Raw genomic sequence first — 16,871 nt, forward strand, 5'->3', positions numbered from 1 at the left:
AGTGAGAGGAGAAAGGTGGAAAAGTAAAGTGAAGAGAGGAAGAAGTTTATGGCTACCACCACTGTGAGGGTCCAAAGCTGTCTCTCTGGTGCAGTCCTGCTGCTCCTTCTGATCTTCTCTGGATCCTGGTGGGGAAAGCTTTCCTCCTGGGTATTCTTTGCCTTCTTGTGGCAGCCTCTTCTTCTTCTTCTTCTTCTTCTTGTAACCTGTCCCATTGAAAAGGAGACCTCTGTTATAACCAGCTTCACACCTGCCTGTGTCCAAACTCCTCCTCTTTCCACCCCTCCTGCCCCCAAGAGTAAGGCTTCCACTCATGCCCAAGGAGGAGTGCCTGAGGTGGGGTCTGGGCCCAAGGCATGGTCTGCCTTGGAGCTGGGCAGCTGTGGGCCAGGAGCTGTGTTTGTGTATTCTAATGACATCAGAAGGAGCAGAGCTGCTTCCACCCTCAACAGACCTGGGATGCTGTGGTTCCACACTGCCAGTCACAGAGTCACAGAAACACTCAGGTTGCAAAAGAGCCTCAGGGTCACCAAGGCCAACCCAGAACCCTGCTCTGCAAGGGTCACCCCTCAAGCATAGCCCCAAGCACCACAGCCAAACCACAGGAACACATCCAGACAGGGATGGAAAGGCTTCAGAGAAGGAGACTCCACACTTTCTGTGCTTGGATCCTGGCTGGGGAGGAGCTGGGCAAAGAGGAATCCCTGGGGAGCTGCTTGGCAGCTCAGGGGCAGCCCGAAGCCCCCACACTGTCCCCTACCCTGTGAGGGCTGTGCCCCCTGGGGGCCTTCAGGGAGTCTGTGGGGCTGGAGGTGCCCTGAGCCCAGGGGCTGGCACAGCCACTGTCCCTGGGGCTGTCCCTGGGGGGCAGGGTGGGGATGCCAAGTGCCACTTGTGGGGTACCTCGGTGCCCCAGAGCAGCTGTCTGTGTGGGCAGAAGCCCTGCCTGGCACTGCTGCCAGCGGCCCAGGACAGCCCCAAGGGCACAGAGCTGGCTGGGCACGAAAGGCAATCCAGCAGCCTCAGTGCCACCAGCCCTCTGCTCCCCAGAGCCTCTGGGTCCCCAGAGCTGGCACCCAGGGGACATGGGGCTGCAGGGAGGCCTCTGCCCCGGGCCTGGCTGGGTGCCAATGGCCTCTTTGCCTTCCTCAGAGCCCTTTGCCCCCCGGGGGTGGGCAGCAGGCAGAGAGCTGATGCAGGCAGCAGGGCAGGCAGAGCAATCTATGCCTCAGGCTGGGAGTGAGGATGGGGACCAGGTGCCTGCAGCAGAGCCAGGGCAGCAGGTCAGGACCTGCAGGGCAGGATTCAAGAGCAGAACCTCTCAGCACTGCCCTGCAGCTCTCTGGTTCCCTACTGCAACTCCTGCCCCACGAGCAGCAGCTGGGCAAGGAGCTCGGGGCCAGCGTGGGGCTGGGTTAAGCAGCTGATTGCCAGCTGCCCTCTGAAGCAAAGCCTCTGCTCGGGACAGGGACTGTGGCAGCCGGCAGGAGCGGAGCTGCGTTTGCTGCTTGTGCCCAGCGCTGCCTCCTGCCCTTCTCTGCTCTCTCGGCAGCCCCGCAGCAGCCTTCAGGCCCTCTGAGCGGCAGCGCAGCGAGAGGAGCCCCAGAGTGCTCCGTGCCCCGGCTCGGAGAGCAGAGCCCTTGGCGATGTGTGGGCAGCGCTGGGGCCGGGGCCGGGGCCGGGGCCGGGGCGGGGGAGCCCTTGCAGGCCCTGAGGGGTGCCCGGGGCTGGCTCCTCAGGGCAAAGATGGCGGCCAGGCCCCGGCGGCCTACAGCTCCCATGGTGCACTGCGCGGAGCGGCCGCGGCTCGCGGGCGGAGCGGCCGGCAGCGGGCGGGGCTCGTGGGCGGGAGCGGGCGGGGCTCGCGTTGCTGAAGAGCCAATGGGAGGCTCTGCTCGACGATTGACCAATGAGCGCAGGGGGCGTGGTCGGCGGGACTGTTTGAGCCCTCATCGGTGGAAGCAGCGGTAAGAGGCGCTCCGGTGCCCCAAGGGCTACGGGAGAGGGATGGGGACGGCTGCGGGGGCCGGGGGCAGCCTGGAAGGGCAGGGGAGGACTGCGGGGCTGAGGCAGGATTGCGGGTTCCGCGGGGCTGAGGCGGGCTGCGGGGCTGAGGCAGGATTGCGGGATCCGGGACAGCCTGCAAGGTCAGGGGCAGCCTGTGGGGGCTGCGGGGCTGCGGCGGGCTGCGGGAGGCGGCGGTGGAAGCGCCCTGGGCAGTGCTGGGTGCGGGGCCGGGGGGAGCGTTGTGGGGCCGGGGCTGTGGAGCGTTGCGGGACCGAGGCTGTGGAGCGTTGCGGGACCGAGGCTGTGGAGCGTTGCGGGGACCGAGGCTGTGGAGCGTTGCGGGGGCCGGGACCGAGGCTGTGGAGCGTTGCGGGGCCGGGGCCCGGGGGAGCGTTGCGGGGCCGGGGCTGTGGAGCGTTGCGTTGCGGGGCCGGGCCCGGGGGAGCGTTGCGGGGCCGGGGCCCGGGGGAGCGTGGCGGGGCCGAGGCCGGTGGATCGCGGCCGAGGCTGTGGAGGGGCTCTGGGGACCCGCGGTGGGGGTCGGAGCGTTGGGGCGGTTGTGAGGACCCGCAGGGGATGCAGGCTCCTTCCGGACGGGGAGAAGGCGCAGGGCTGGGGGGGTGTAACGGCAGCCCCGGCGGCAGCGGCGGCGGTTAGGGCAGGCAGGGCTCGGGAGCAGGCTCCGGGCTCGAGAGGTAAAGGCTTTCTCCAGCCTCAGGCTCCCCCTCCGCCGCTTCCCCTCCCCGCCTGACCCTTGTTGTCTCTTCTCAGAGTGCACTCTCAGGACTTTCGAGCCCAGAGCTGTGTTCTTCGGTGTTCTTCAGCCGGCGCTTTCCTTCGAGCGGTGCTTTTCTTGTGGCGGTGCTGTGCGAACCCTAAGGGGAGTGCCCTGAGCCTTGTGTCACCTTCGTCGCCGCCGCCGCCATGGCGGCGGCCCCTGCCCCCCAGGAGGGCACCGTGACCGTCATGGTGCGAGTGCGACCCCCGGCCCCCGGCGAGGGAGCCGCGCAGCACCCGCTGCTGAGGGTGGTCGACCATCACACCCTCCTGTTCGACCCTGGTGCCTCCGGCGGTGTGCTGCCTGCTGGCCGCGGCAAGAACCCAGGCAAACATCAGAAGTTCCTCTTCGACCGGGTTTTTGCTGAGCAGGCCACCCAGGAGGAGGTGTTCCAGCACACCACCCGCCAGATGGTCGATACTCTCCTCGACGGCTACAACTGCTCTGGTGAGCCCTAGCAGCCTGCTCTGGCCCTTGCAGGAGCTCCTGCCCATCTGCCCCTGCTCTGGGTGGGCTCAGCAGAGCTGGGGGTTGGTTCCAGAAGCCCTGAGCGGCTGTGGCAGCAGTGGGGACGCAGCGGCTCTGCAGAAAGAGAAAGCCTTGACCTTGTTGTTGGCACCAAGCTGGGGCCGGAACAGGGCCAGTGCTGGCCTGGAGATGTCATCCGAGGGCTCTGGGGGCAGGCAGGGCCCAGGCCAGCAAGAGGAGAGCAGAGACAAGCCCAGATGAGTGTGGAGTCCTGCCTGTGGGGTGGCATCAGCTGGGAGCCCCTGTGCAGGCTGGGCAGCAGGCTGGTGCAGAGGGCCCCGGGGGCCCTGCTGGACAGGATGTGAGTGGGAGGCAGCAGTGCCCCACAGCAGGAGCTGGGTTTGGGGCTGTGTCCCCAGCTGAGGCAGAGCTGGCAACATCCCCCCAGTGCTGCTGTCGATGGAGGCTGCTCTCAGGGCTCCTCCCTTTCTCCTCCCAGTGTTTGCCTACGGAGCAACCGGAGCAGGGAAAACCTACACCATGCTGGGCTCGGAGAACAGCCCTGGCATCATCTACCTCACCATGGAGGAGCTGTTCAGGAGGCTGGAGGCCAGGCAGGAGCAGAAGAGCTGCGAGGTCCTGGTCTCCTACCTGGAGGTAGGCTGTGCCCAGCTGTGCCCCTCCTGCTGCCAGGCCACCACCTCCAAGGTCTGGGCTTGTAGTGCCAGGGCTACCCCTGTGCTGCCAGCTGTGCCCAGGGCAGCCCCAGACTGGAAGCAGGCTGCCCCTGGCCAGGCTGCTGGGCTGGTGCTGCTGGCCTGCCCCCTCTGGAGCTGGGGGCCACAGGGCAATGAGGGCTTCCTGGCTGCAAGGCCTTTGGAGGAGCAGCGGCTCAGTGCCTGGCTGCTGAAGCCTCCTGAGCTGTCCCCTGCCTTAGGGCACCTTCAGCTGCTCCTGCTGGCGGCAGGTGCCAGAGGTGCTGTTGGGTGGGCAGCAGGCCCTGGGGTCCCAAGCTCCTCTGCCTGCTGCCCTCTGGGGCCCCAAGCCTCATCCTGAGCTGGAGCTGCCTGCTGCAGGTCTACAACGAGCAGATCCGTGACCTGCTGGAGCCCAAGGGCCCTCTGCCCATCCGGGAGGATCCTGAGAGAGGAGCTGTGGTTCAGGGCCTCTCCATCCAGCAGGTGGGGGTGGAAGCAGGCACAAGGTGTGGGCAGCGCTGTGCCCGCCCCAGGGGCGCCAGCTGGGACCGGGGGAGCTGGAGGGGGAGGGGAGGGCTGCGGGGCCCCGGGGCAGGGGCTGCGGGGCCCCGGGGGTGCCGGCTGGGTGGGTGCCGGCTGGCAGCAGCGCTGAGCCCGAGGCCAGAGGAGCCCTGCAGGGGCGCAGGAGGCCTCAGCCTGTGGGCGCTCGGTGCCCGTGCCGGGGCTGCGCTGATCCCTGCCCTCTGCCTGCTCCCCGCCAGCCCAGCTCGGCAGAGCAGCTCCTGCAGATGCTGCTCGGGGGGCAGCAGGAACCGCACGCAGCATGCCACCGATGCCAACGCCTCCTCCTCCCGCTCCCACGCCGTGCTGCAGGTGAGGGGTGGTGCTTGGGGCAGCCCTTGGCACCGCTGCCCGGAGGGGGGCAGGCGGCGATGCTGTGCCAGGGCCGGCGTGCCAGGGCTGCTGCCGCGGCTGCGAGCGGCGAGCCCGAGCGCCCTGCGGAGCTGCAGCCTGCCCTCTGTGTGCCCTGCCAGGTCTACGTGAAGCAGCAGGACCGCGCCGAGGGCCTCGCTGGGGCCGTGCGGGTGGCCAAGATGAGCTTGGTCGACCTGGCCGGCTCGGAGCGAGCCGCGGTGGCCAAGACCAGCGGCGAGCGGCTGCGGGAGGGAGCCAGCATCAACCGCTCGCTGCTGGCCCTGCTCAGCGTCATCCAGGCGCTGGCTGGGGCCAAGGTGAGGCTGCCGCTGAGGGGCCCTGAGCGCCGTCCCCACGGCAGAGCTGCCGTGGGCTGAGCGTGGCCAGGGCTGGGAGCCGAGGGCCAGCCCCTGAGCGGAGCCTCGCTGTGCCGGGCAGGGCAAGCAGAGCCACGTCCCGTACCGGGACAGCAAGCTGACGCGGCTGCTGAAGGACTCCATCGGCGGCAACTGCCGCACCCTGATGCTGGCTGCCCTCAGCCCCTCGCCGCTCTGCTGCCAGGACACCCTCAACACCCTCAAGTATGCCAGCAGGGCCAAGGAGATCCAGGTCTCGGTGAGCACCTCGCCCCGCGGCCGGCAGCTGCTGGGGCTGCCCGGGAAGGAGCCTGGGGCAGGCTGCTGCCTCCCTGCCGCCTCCCTGCCGCAGCCGGGCTGCCTCTGGAGCCCCTCTCAGAGTCAGCTGCAGCCCCTCGGGCCCCACCAGCCCAGGGCAGGCTGAGGAGCTGCCCCGCTGCCGCCTCAGCGGAGGGGAAGGAGCTGTCCCGGTGCTGCTCTCAGCTCCGCTCCTCCCTCTCCCCGCAGCTCAAGAGCAACCTGCCGAGCCCGGACTCCCACGTCTGTCCGTACGTTGTGCTGTGTGCGCAGCTGAGAGCGGAGGTGAGCTGCCGGGGGCAGGGCTGGGCTCTGTCTGCGGCTCTGCTTTGCCTGGCACCCAGCCTGCTGAGCTGCTGGGGCTCAGGGCATGCTCTGAGCCAGGGCTGCCCCTTGCTCACAGGTGGCAGAGCTGCAGGCCAAGCTCCGTGCCTATGAGGATGCTGCCCGCGGGGCACAGAGCCAGGCGCCAGAGCCGCTGCCTGCCCTCGGCTCCAGCCCCTTGGAGCTGCCCAGGTGAGGCTGCTGGGCAGGAGGGAGGGAGCCTGGGCTGGCACCTTGGGGTCCCCCAGGGCCAGGAGCCTGCAGAGTTTGGCTGCTGGCTGCAGCCCAAGTGGCTGCCAGGACGCAGCTGAGCTGCTCTGCTGCTGTGCCACAGCCTCTCCGCTGCCCAGCTGGAGTGAGGAGCCTGGCAGCCCCCAGAGCTGGGGGACAAAGGCCAAAGCTGCCCTTGGCTCCATCCCAAACCTTGGTAGGCCAAGGGATGGCTTCCCCAGAGGCTCTTCCCTGGCTCAGGGGCTGCTGCTGTGACTTGTGTAGGGTGGAGGAGGCTGTGCCCGAGGCGTGCCTGGAGCTCCCTGGTGGGGAGAGTGCTGGAGAGCAGCAGGAGCTGGCAGCTGGGTGTCCTGCTGCCTTGCAGCTGGCCTTGGAGGAGGTGAGAGGAGGGCTTGGCCCGGTGATGGGACCCAGCTCAGGTACCTTGCTGGGCTGCACTGGGCAGGCTGGGAGAGGGCAGGAGCTGAGCTGCTCTGGGAGGTCTGGGCTCAGCAGGTGCTGGGCTGTGGAGTGCTGGAGAAAGCTCTGAGCCTGGCAGGGAAGGGGCAGCTGGGGGCCCAGGCTCAGCTCAGCTCTGGCCTGATGCTGCTCTGGGGGCTTGCTGCAGGCTGCAGAGGAAAGGTCTGCCCCAGCCATCCAGCAGGCAGATGTGCAGCAGGAAGCAAAGGAAGCAGCTCCCCTCCTGCAGGGCTTGACTGCCAGCCAGCCAGAGGGGTGAGTGTCCTTGTGCCCCCTCCCTGTGCCACTTGCTCCTGGCTGCTGAGAGAGTTTGCAACCTTCCTGTGGTGTGCAGCCCCCTGAGGGTGCTGGAGGTGGGGGAGGGCCCAGGCCTTGGCTTACAGAGCAGTGCCTGCCCTCTGAGGTGGGATTTGGCTCCTAGAGAGCCAGTCCCAGGGGAGAAGCTCCCCTGGAAGGGTCAGCAGGGAAGGTTTCCAGGCACAGCAGCTGAGAGCCTTCAGTGCCTCTTGCCAGGCCTGGAGCTGCCTCCCCCAGGGCTCTGCTGCTGCCTCTGCTCCCCGAGGTGCTGCCCTGGCACCACCTGCTGCTGTCTGTGCCCCAATGTCCTGGCAGGGGGAAGGTCTCCCGAGGGAGGCTGCCTGTGCTGTGTGCCTGAGGCCCAGCACAGCTCTGGGGCTGCTGTTGGGTGCCCTGCAGCCCACAGGTGATCTCCCAGCTCAGGTCCTGCAGTGCCAGCCTGGGCACCCCTCAGTCTCAAAGCTTGCCTGGCCCAGAGCTCCCCCCAGGCTGTGCCCCAGCTGAGGAGGGGGCTCAGAGGTGCTGCTGGTGGTGCTGAGCCTGTCTTGGGTGCCAGGGGCTGAGGTTCAGCCCCTGACTGCTCCTTGGCTCTGTCTCTCTCTGCCCCAGGGCTGCAGCTGCTGCCAGGAGCTCCTCCCCAGAGCAGCAGTCCCTGCCCCAGGCTGGCAGCTTCCGTGCTGCTGCTGTGGCCTCTGAGGCACTGCAGCCCCTGGCCCCTCAGGAGGCTGCTGCCAGCCAGGAGCAGGCCTCCTCCCCAGGGAGGGCTGCAGAGGCCAGCAGGGCCAGCCCAGCCCAGAGGAGCCAGCAGGGCAGTGCTGCTGAGGATCCAGGTTGGTGCCCTCTCTCTCCTCTGTCCCAGGCTCTGCTGCAGGGCTGGGGGGTGGTGGGGGGCAGCTGCCAGCTGTGGGCACAGGGCAGGGGCAGAAGTTTCTCCTGCCCTGGCACCCAGTGGGGGCTGAGCCTGCCTTTATCTCCTGTGGGTGACTGCTCTGGGCTGCATCTGCCCCGCTCAGCCCAGCTGTGGCCTGGCTGCTGGCAGCCTGTGTCTGGGCAGGGCTGAGCTCTTCCTCCTCATCCTCGGTGCCCATGCATGAGGCCAGCAGCAGAGCCTGGCTCTGCAGAGGCTGCTGCTGGGCACAGGCCAGGCCCTGCCCCGGGGCACTTGCTCTGGGCCCAGGATGGTTGGTGCTGGCTCTTGGGCTTGGTGTGGTTTGGGGCAGTCCCAGCAAAGAGCTGAGGGGGGTGGGGGGCAGGGGGGGAGGGCCTGGGAGCTGCAGCCAGGGAGCTGACTCGGTCTCTGCTCTGCTCCTCCAGCCGAGAGCTGCGTGGCTGTGCCTGGCGCCCCCGTGACCAGCTCTCCCCTGCCAGGCTGGCAGCACCTGGCTGCGCTCAGCAGTGCCAGGCTGCTGGCCCTCAGCCCCATCGGGAAGAGGAGGAGGTCCCCTGAGATGCCAACTCCTGCCCAGCCGGCCTCTGCCTGCAGCCTCTCCCCGCGGCCCAAACGCCGGCGGCCGAGTGGGCAGCCGGCAGAGGCTGCCAGGGCGGCACAGAGCCCCCCCAGCCCCTGCCCCCCGGCTGCAGCCCCCCCCAGCCCCTGTGGCGCTGCCAGCCTGGCCCTGCGGCTCCAGCCTGTGCCCGGAGAGGCTCTCCCGGAGCCGCCTGCCCCTGGCGCCGCTGGCAGCTCCCCAGGGCTGTGCCCTGCCCCCAGGCCCTGACCTGGATGGCACCTACCAGGTGTGCAGGCTGCCAGCCTCAGCCAGCCCTGGGCCCCCGGGCTGCAGGGGCCTGGAGCCCCCCAGCCAGGACCTCCTCCGGCAGCAGGATGCCCTCTCGGTGCCCAAGTGAGTGCCACCCTGGGGCCCTCCCTGCGGGGTTGGGGACCCCCTGGGTGCCTCCTGGGGGGGTGGCTGCGGCTCTGTGGGGAGGGAGGGTGGGCAGGGGGCACAGGGCTGGGGGGGTGGGCAGCAGTGGGCTGAGCTCACCTGGGCAGGGGTTGCTGAAGAGAAAAAGCCAAGCAGAAGGCCCCCCTGTGTGCCACTTGCCCTGGCACAGTGTGTGCCCCCTCCTCCTGCACGTAGCTGCCCCAGGGATGAGCTCTGCCTCAAAGCTTGCCTGGCCCAGAGCTCCCCCCAGGCTGTGCCCCAGCTGAGGAGGGGGCTCAGAGGTGCTGCTGGTGGTGCTGAGCCTGTCTTGGGTGCCAGGGGCTGAGGTTCAGCCCCTGACTGCTCCTTGGCTCTGTCTCTCTCTGCCCCAGGGCTGCAGCTGCTGCCAGGAGCCATGAGCTCAATGTCACCTACCAGGTCTGCAGGCTGCCAGCCTCAGGCAGCAGCCCTGAGCCCTTGGGCTGCAGGGGCCTGGAGCCCCCAGGCTGGCAGCACAAGCAGGATGCCCTCTCGGTGCCCAAGTGAGTGCTGCCCTGGGGCCTTCCCTGTGGCTTTGGGGATCCTGCCCTCCATGGCTGGGTGCCTCCTGTGGGGATGGCTGCAGCTCTGGGGAGGGCAGAGGGTGGGCAGGAGGCACTTGGCCAGCAGGCACAGGCTGAGCTCACCTGGGCACGGCTGCACAGGGCAGAGAGCATTCCAAGGGAAGCTTTTCCTGCTCCTGCTCCTCCCTTTGGCCCTGGAGCATCCTCCAGATTGCTTCAGGAGTGCTGGCTGGGAGCAGGTTGGGCATCTGCTCTCCTGGCACTGGGGGTCAGGGCTGTGCCCTTGGGGGCCTGGGCATCTTTGGGGTGGCTTTTGGCTGGTGCAGCAAAGAGGCTCTGGCTCTTCTGGAGCCCTGTGGCTGTGCAGAGGCTGAGCCCCACCTGGCCCTGGTGGTGCAGGACACCCCCAGGGAGACCTCCTTGCTTCTGGGGCTCTGCAAATAGCTCAGAGTGAGGAGAGCTGGAAATGGGGACAGGGCAGGGCCCAGCCCCGTGCCAGGGGCAGTCAGGATCCCCCCTGGCACTAACCAGCTCTGCCCTGCCTGCAGGCCCTGCAAGCTGGCCTGTGCCCCACGGACACCCTCTGTGCCCAGGCTCCCTGTGGACTGCAGAGCCTCTGCCCTGAAGCAGAAGGCAGCTGAGAGGTGAGAGAGCTGCCAGCAGCTGCCTGTGCTCCCCACTGTGGGCCCTGCCCCATGGCTGCAGCTGCACCTTGCCAGTGCCCTCTGCCCCGAGCCTGCCTGGGTGCCAATGGCCTCTTTGCCTCCCTCAGAGCCCTTTGCCCCCCCGGGGGTGGACAGCGGAGCCGCATCCCCCAGCTGCGCAGCAGGCAGCGAGCTGCCAAGGCCTCTGCAGCCCAGGTGAGGCTGCCCTGGGAGTGAGCCCTGCTGCTGTGCCAGCCCCGTGCCAGCTGGAGCAGAGCCCTGCCATGGGGATGGTTGGTGCTGGGGGGTGGCTGCAGCCTGCTGCTGTGCCAGCCCCGTGCCAGCTGGAGCAGAGCCCTGCCATGGGGATGGTTGGTGCTGGGGGGTGGCTGCAGCCTGCTGCTGTGCCAGCCCCGTGCCAGCTGGAGGCACAGCCCTGCCATGGGGATGGTTGGTGCTGGGGGGTGGCTGCAGCCTGCTGCTGTGCCAGCCCCGTGCCAGCTGGAGCAGAGCCCTGCCATGGGGATGGTTGGTGCTGGGGGTGGCTGCAGCCTGCTGCTGTGCCAGCCCTGTGCCAGCTGGAGGCACAGCCCTGCCATGGGGATGGTTGGTGCTGGGGGTGGCTGCAGCCTGCTGCTGTGCCAGCCCCGTGCCAGCTGGAGGCACAGCCCTGCCATGGGGATGGTTGGTGCTGGGGGGTGGCTGCAGCCTGCTGCTGTGCCAGCCCCGTGCCAGCTGGAGGCACAGCCCTGCCATGGGGATGGTTGGTGCTGGGGGAGGGCAATAGAGCAGGTATCTGCCAGGGCCTGGGTGTGCCCGGCGCTGCCTGCTGCCCTTCTCTCCTCTCTCTGCAGCCCCAGAGCATCCTTCAGGCCCTCTGAGCAGCAGCGCAGCAGGAGCAGCCCCAGAGTGCCTCCAGCCCCGGGTGAGAGAGCAGAGCCCCTGGGGAGGTGTGGACAGCCCTGGGCGTGCCCCGTGCGGGCCCTGGTGGGTGCCCGGTGCTGGCTTCTCAGCGCTGCTGAGGGGCAGGCGGCGCTGGGCTGGCCGCGGGGGCTGGTCGGGGCCGGAGCTGCCGGCAGGGAGCTGGGAGGAGAAGCTGCCAGGGCAGGGCTGGGGCTGAGGGCAAAGATGGCGGCCGGGCCCCGGCGGCCTACGGCTCCCATGGTGCTCTGCGCGGGCGGGAGGGGGCGGGGCTGTCGGCGTTCGAGAGCCAATGGGGGGCTGCGTTCGGGCACCGGCCAGTGAGCGCAGGGGGCGTGTCCGGCGGCAGCGTTTGAAGCCCTGCGGCGCAGGCGGCGGTGAGTAGCGCTGGGGCCCCGGGAGCGGCGAGGCAGAGGGATGGGGACGGCCGCGGGGGAGCGGGGGCTGGGGGAGGCAGGGAGTGCTGGAGGCGGCGGTGGCAGCGCCGGGGGGAAGCTGGGGAGGGCGCCGGGGAGGGCTAGAGGCCGGGGATGTGGGCGTGGGGAGGGGGTTGGGGATCAGGGATCAGGGCTCTGGATGTGGGGGCGTCCCGGGGCGGTTGTAGGAGCGTTAGGGTGGCTGTGGGGACCCCAGGGTGATGTAGGATCCTTGCAGACGCTGGGAATCTGTAGGGCTGGAGGGTATTGGAAGGGCAGCTCTCGGGGGTACCGGTGGGAGTTACCACAGGGGGGGTGTGGGAGCAGGGTCCCGGGTGGGGGGCTGGGGGTGTCCAGGCTTTCTCCAGCCTGCGGCTCCCCCTCCGCCGCTTCCCCTCCCTGCCTGACCTTTTTTTCTCCCGAGAGTGCGCCCTCAGGACGTTGGAGCCTGGAGCTGTGTTCTTCAGCCAGTGCTGTCCTTGGAGCGGTGCTGTGCGGACCCCAGGGGCAGTGCCCTCAGCCCTGCGTCGTCGTCGCCGCCATGGTGCTGGTCCCTCCCCCCAGGAGGGCGCCGTGGCCGTCACGGTGCGAGTGCGACCCCTGGCCCCCAGGGAGGGAGCCACGCAGCACCCAGGTGCCTCCCAGCCCCGTGCCAGGGGCAGTCAGGATCCCCCCTGGCACTAACCATCTCTGCCCTGCCTGCAGGCCCTGCAAGCTGGCCTGTGCCCCACGGACACCCTCTGTGCCCAGGCTCCCTGTGGACTGCAGAGCCTCTGCCCTGAAGCAGGAGGCAGCTGAGAGGTGAGAGAGCTGCCAGCAGCTGCCTGTGCTCCCCAGTGTGGGCCCTGCCCCATGGCTGCAGCTGCACCTTGCCTGTGGCCTCTGCCCTGAGCCTGGCTGGGTGCCAATGGCCTCTTTGCCTTTCCCAGAGCCCTTTGCCCCCCGGAGAGTGGGCAGTGGAACTCCAGAGCAGGAACAGAGCTGCCCTGTCCTCTGCAGCCCAGGTGAGGCTGCCCTGGGAACCACTCAGCCAGGAGTGAGCCCTGCCCCGCGGCAGCCTGCAGCCTGCTGCTGTGCCAGCCCTGTGCCAGCTGCGAGGCAAAGCCCTGGCAGGGGCATGGTTGGTGCTGGGGGGAGGGCGGGAGAGCAGGGAGGTGCCAGTGCCTGGGTGTGCCTCAGGAAGGGAGCTGCGTTTGCTGCTTGTGCCCCAGAGCTGCCTGATGCCCTTCTCTCCTCTCTCTGCAGCCCCGGAGCATCCTTCAGGCCCTGTGAACGGCAGTGCAGCAAGAGGAGCCCCAGAGTGCTCCCAGGCTTCGGCAGCAACCTCTCTCCTTCCAGCCCCCATCCAGTGAAAACTTCAGCAGCCAGGACCCCAGCCCAAGCTGGAGGTCCCGTCGGCGGCGTCCCTGCCCCCCGGTCCCGGTCCCCATCCCGTCCCTGCCCCCGTCGCGTCCGCCGTGTCCCTGCCCCGGTCCCTGGGCCCGTCGCGTCCGCCGTGTCCCTGCCCCGGTCCCTGGGCCCGTCGCGTCCGCCGTGTCCCTGCCCCGGTCCCTGGGCCCGTCGCGTCCGCCGTGTCCCTGCCCCGGTCCCTGGGCCCGTCGCGTCCGCCGTGTCCCTGCCCCGGTCCCTGGGCCCGTCGCGTCCGCCGTGTCCCTGCCCCGGTCCCTGGTCCCGTCGCGTCCGCCGTGTCCCTGCCCCGGTCCCTGGGCCCGTCGCGTCCGCCGTGTCCCTGCCCCGGTCCCTGGGCCCGTCGCGTCCGCCGTGTCCCTGCCCCGGTCCCTGGTCCCGTCGCGTCCGCCGTGTCCCTGCCCCGGTCCCTGGGCCCGTCGCGTCCGCCGTGTCCCTGCCCCGGTCCCTGGGCCCGTCGCGTCCGCCGTGTCCCTGCCCCGGTCCCTGGGCCCGTCGCGTCCGCCGTGTCCCTGCCCCGGTCCCTGGGCCCGTCGCGTCCGCCGTGTCCCTGCCCCGGTCCCTGGGCCCGTCGCGTCCGCCGTGTCCCTGCCCCGGTCCCTGGGCCCGTCGCGTCCGCCGTGTCCCTGCCCCGGTCCCTGGGCCCGTCGCGTCCGCCGTGTCCCTGCCCCGGTCCCTGGGCCCGTCGCGTCCGCCGTGTCCCTGCCCCGGTCCCTGGGCCCGTCCCGTCCGCGCCGTCCCTGCCCCGGGCCCTGGGCCCGTCCCGTCCGCGCCGTCCCTGCCCCGGGCCCTGGGCCCGTCCCGTCCGCGCCGTCCCTGCCCCGGGCCCTGGGCCCGTCCCGTCCGCGCCGTCCCTGCCCCGGGCCCTGGGCCCGTCCCGTCCGCGCCGTCCCTGCCCCGGGCCCTGGGCCCGTCCCGTCCGCGCCGTCCCTGCCCCGGGCCCTGGGCCCGTCCCGTCCGCGCCGTCCCTGCCCCGGGCCCTGGGCCCGTCCCGTCCGCGCCGTCCCTGCCCCGGTCCCTGGGCCCGTCCCGTCCGCGCCGTCCCTGCCCCGGGCCCTGGGCCCGTCCCGTCCGCGCCGTCCCTGCCCCGGGCCCTGGGCCCGTCCCGTCCGCGCCGTCCCTGCCCCCTGTTCCTGCCCCCGGTCCCCGTCCGCGCCGTCCCTGCCCCGGTCCCTGGGCCCGTCCCGTCCGCGCCGTCCCTGCCCCGGTCCCTGGGCCCGTCGCGTCCGCGCCGTCCCTGCCCCCTGTTCCTGCCCCCGTCTCGTCCGCCGCGCCCCTGCCTCTGGCCCCGTCCCGTCCGCCGCGTCCCTGCCCCCGGTCCCCGTCCGCCGCGTCCCTGCCCCCGGTCCCCGCCCCGGTCCCCGCCCCGGTCCCTGCCCCCGGTCCCCGTCCGCGGCTTCCCTGGCCCCGGCCCCGTCCCGTCCGCAGCGTCCCGGCCCCGTCCCTTTTTGCAGCTCGGTTCCCCCTACCCCACTTCGCGGTTCCCGGCCCTGTCCCCTCCCCTCTGCGGCGCGGTTCCCCCCTCTGTTTGTGTTGTTCACTAAAGGTTTGGTTTTTGGTTCTTCAGACCTTTTCTGGCTGCTTTTTCCCTCCCCTTGGGGGACCCTGGGGCTGGGGCTCCCTTGGGGGTTGCCTGGGCCAGGCCATTCCTCCTGGCCTGGGCTCTAGTCTGGCTTCCCCCTCTCTACCATCATCGCAGGGGCTCTGGGGCTCTTCTTCTTAGCCTCTGTGGATCAGGCAGCCCCACTCATCTTCACAGGGGGAAGCTGAAACCAAAGGGCTCTCTTCTTTCATCCCCAACCTCCTGTGCTGCAGTTTCTATCCATTGCCCCTTGGCCTATCCCAGGGCACAGTGAGCAGAGGCTGTCCCTGTCCCTTCCTTCCTGACCCCCAGCCCTCAGCTCTTGATAGCCATTGATCAGATCCCTTTCAGCCTTCTCCTCTCCAGACTCAACAGCCCCAGGGCTCTCAGCCTCTCCTCCCCAGGCACTGCTGCAGTCCCTTCAGCAGCCTTGCAGCCCTCCCTTGGACTCTCTCTAGCAGTCCCTGTCCCTCCTGACCTGGGGAGCCCAGAGCTGGATGCAATATTCCAGGTGGGGTCTCAGCAGGGCAGAGTAGAGGGGGAGGAGAACCTCCCTGGCTCTGCTGGCCACACTCCTCTGAATGCCCCCCAGGACCCCGTTGGCCTTCTTGGCCCCCAGGGCACATTGCTGTCCCATGCAGAGCTTGCTGCCCACCAGCACTCCCAGGTCCTGTTTCAACCTCTTCAAGGATGTGCTGCCTGTGGGAGCCTGGATGCTGCTCAGGGCTCCTGTGAGGAGCTCCAGACAACGAAATACTCTCTTCACTTCTTTTGATCCCCTGTTCCAAACCATTTCCCCTTGTGCCTCACAGCCAGCAATTTGATAACCTCTCCCACTGCCAGCCACACAAGGTGAGTTTCTCACATCAATCTTCATGCTACCTGTGCTTGCAGACAGGGCAAGATCAGCTAGGAGTCCTCAGGGAAAGGGCAAAACAAACCAAGGTTCTTTTGAGACCTTCAGAATGCCAAATCATTTGTTGCTCAGGTGTCAACCACCTGAGTTTCACCAATCATCTTTAATTCTTGTGAGGTGCTGAAGTCAGAACTGGGGGGTGGGGGTGGCTGACACCCCTCAGGCTGTGCTGTCATCCAGGGAACTCTGGAAGAGCTGAGAGCTGGCTGCAGGCAAACCTCAGGGAGGTCAGCCAGGACAAGAGCAGGGTCTTGCATCTGGGGAGGAGTAACAGCAGGCACCAGGACAGGTTAGGAGCTGTCCTGCTGGAGAGCAGCTCCATGGAGTCCTTGTGGACAAGTTCTGCGTGGGACAGCAATGTGCCCTGGGGGCCAAGAGAGCCACTGGGGTCCTGGGGTGCAGGAAGGAAAGTGTGGCCAGCAGGGCTGGGGAGGTTCTGCTCCCCCTCTGCTCTGCCCTGCTCAGACCACAGCTGCAATCCTGTGTCCAGCTCTGGGCTCCCCAGGTCAAGAGAGACAGAGACCTGCTGGAGAGAGTCCAAGGGAGAGCCAGGAGGATGCTTAGGGGACTTGAGGATCTCCCATGTGAAGAGAGACTGAGAGCCCTGGGGCTGTTTAGTCTGGAGAAGAGGAGGCTCAGGGGAGACCTTCTTGCTCTCTCCAACTCCCTGCAGGGTGGTTGTAGCCAGGTGGGGGTTGGTTTCTTCTCCCAGGCACCCAGCAGCAGAACAAGAGGCCACAGTCTCAAGCTGTGCCAGGGGAGATTCAGGCTGGAGCTGAGGAGAAATTGGCCATTGGGATGTGCTGCCCAGGGAGGTGGTGGAGTCACCATCCCTGGAGGTGTTCAACCTTGGCATTTGGAGCCATGGTTTAGTTGTCAGGAGCTGTTGGGTGGCAGGTTGGACTTGATGATCTCTGAGGTCTTTTCCACCCTTAGTGATTCAATGATTCTATACCAAGAGGCCCCAAGGAAGGCCACAAAGCTGAGAGCAGCAGCGTGGAGCATCTCTCCTATAAAGACAGTCTGGGAGAGTTGAAGGAGTTCAGCTTGGGGAGCAAAGGCTCCAAGGAGACCTTACAGTAGCCTTCCAGTGGCTGAAGGGGGCTGAGGAGGAGCTGTTTCCAAAGGTATGCAGCCAGAGGACCAGGGGCAGTGGCTTGAAACTGGAGCAGGGTAGGTTTGGATTGGATGAGGAAGAAGTTCTTTACTATGAGCACAACAGTGGCTTTCATGAGAGGTTTTGCTGTCTCACAGGCTGGGTGGTCTGCAGCATTTATTCTCTCTGTGTTGCTGACTAACTAGGAACTGATTAATCAAATCATTGATTTGTTGGTGAGGACATTCTGCTTACTGAACTCCCTAAAGCACAGCAAGTCCTTCCTGCTGTTAACTGAGGAGGCTGTGGGGCAGTGTTTGGCATCACTTGCTTGTGTTCAGCTTGTTCTGGTGCTAAGGAGACAAAAGGCCTGGAATAAAAATGACACTGAAACCAAATGAGAGCCTGGGGAAGCACTTCCCAGCATTATCCTGAACTTGTGACCTCTGAGGAGGTAGAAACTGTCACAGGTGGGTTTGGAAGTGATTGGAGTCATAGAATCACAGAATCTTAGAATCAATCAGGTTGGAAAAGACCTCAGAGATCATCAAGTCCAACCTCTCACCCAATACCTAACTCCTCCTGTCCAGTTCTGGGCCCCTCAGGTTAGGAAAGATGTTGAGATGCTGGAAGG

At 67.8% G+C, this 16,871-nt stretch overlaps 1 long non-coding RNA gene and 1 pseudogene across 1 annotated transcript; both read left to right on the forward strand.

Annotated features, from left to right (window-relative positions):
• Window positions 1–2,565: 2,565 nt before the first annotated feature.
• LOC137450036 (kinesin-like protein KIF18B) lies at window positions 2,566–11,239 on the forward strand (annotated as a pseudogene).
• Window positions 11,240–11,543: 304 nt separating this feature from the next.
• On the forward strand, window positions 11,544–12,668 carry LOC137450062 (uncharacterized). The gene is made up of 4 exons (XR_010989542.1): window positions 11,544–11,821; window positions 11,942–12,037; window positions 12,166–12,240; window positions 12,482–12,668. It is a non-coding gene; the product is annotated as an uncharacterized lncRNA (long non-coding RNA).
• The last annotated feature ends 4,203 nt before the right edge of the window (window positions 12,669–16,871 follow it).

The sequence above is a fragment of the Melanerpes formicivorus genome, unplaced genomic scaffold (assembly GCF_026170545.1).
Source record: "Melanerpes formicivorus ecotype bairdi unplaced genomic scaffold, bMelFor1.0.p_v2 SCAF_34, whole genome shotgun sequence".
Taxonomy (NCBI): Eukaryota; Metazoa; Chordata; class Aves; order Piciformes; family Picidae; genus Melanerpes; species Melanerpes formicivorus.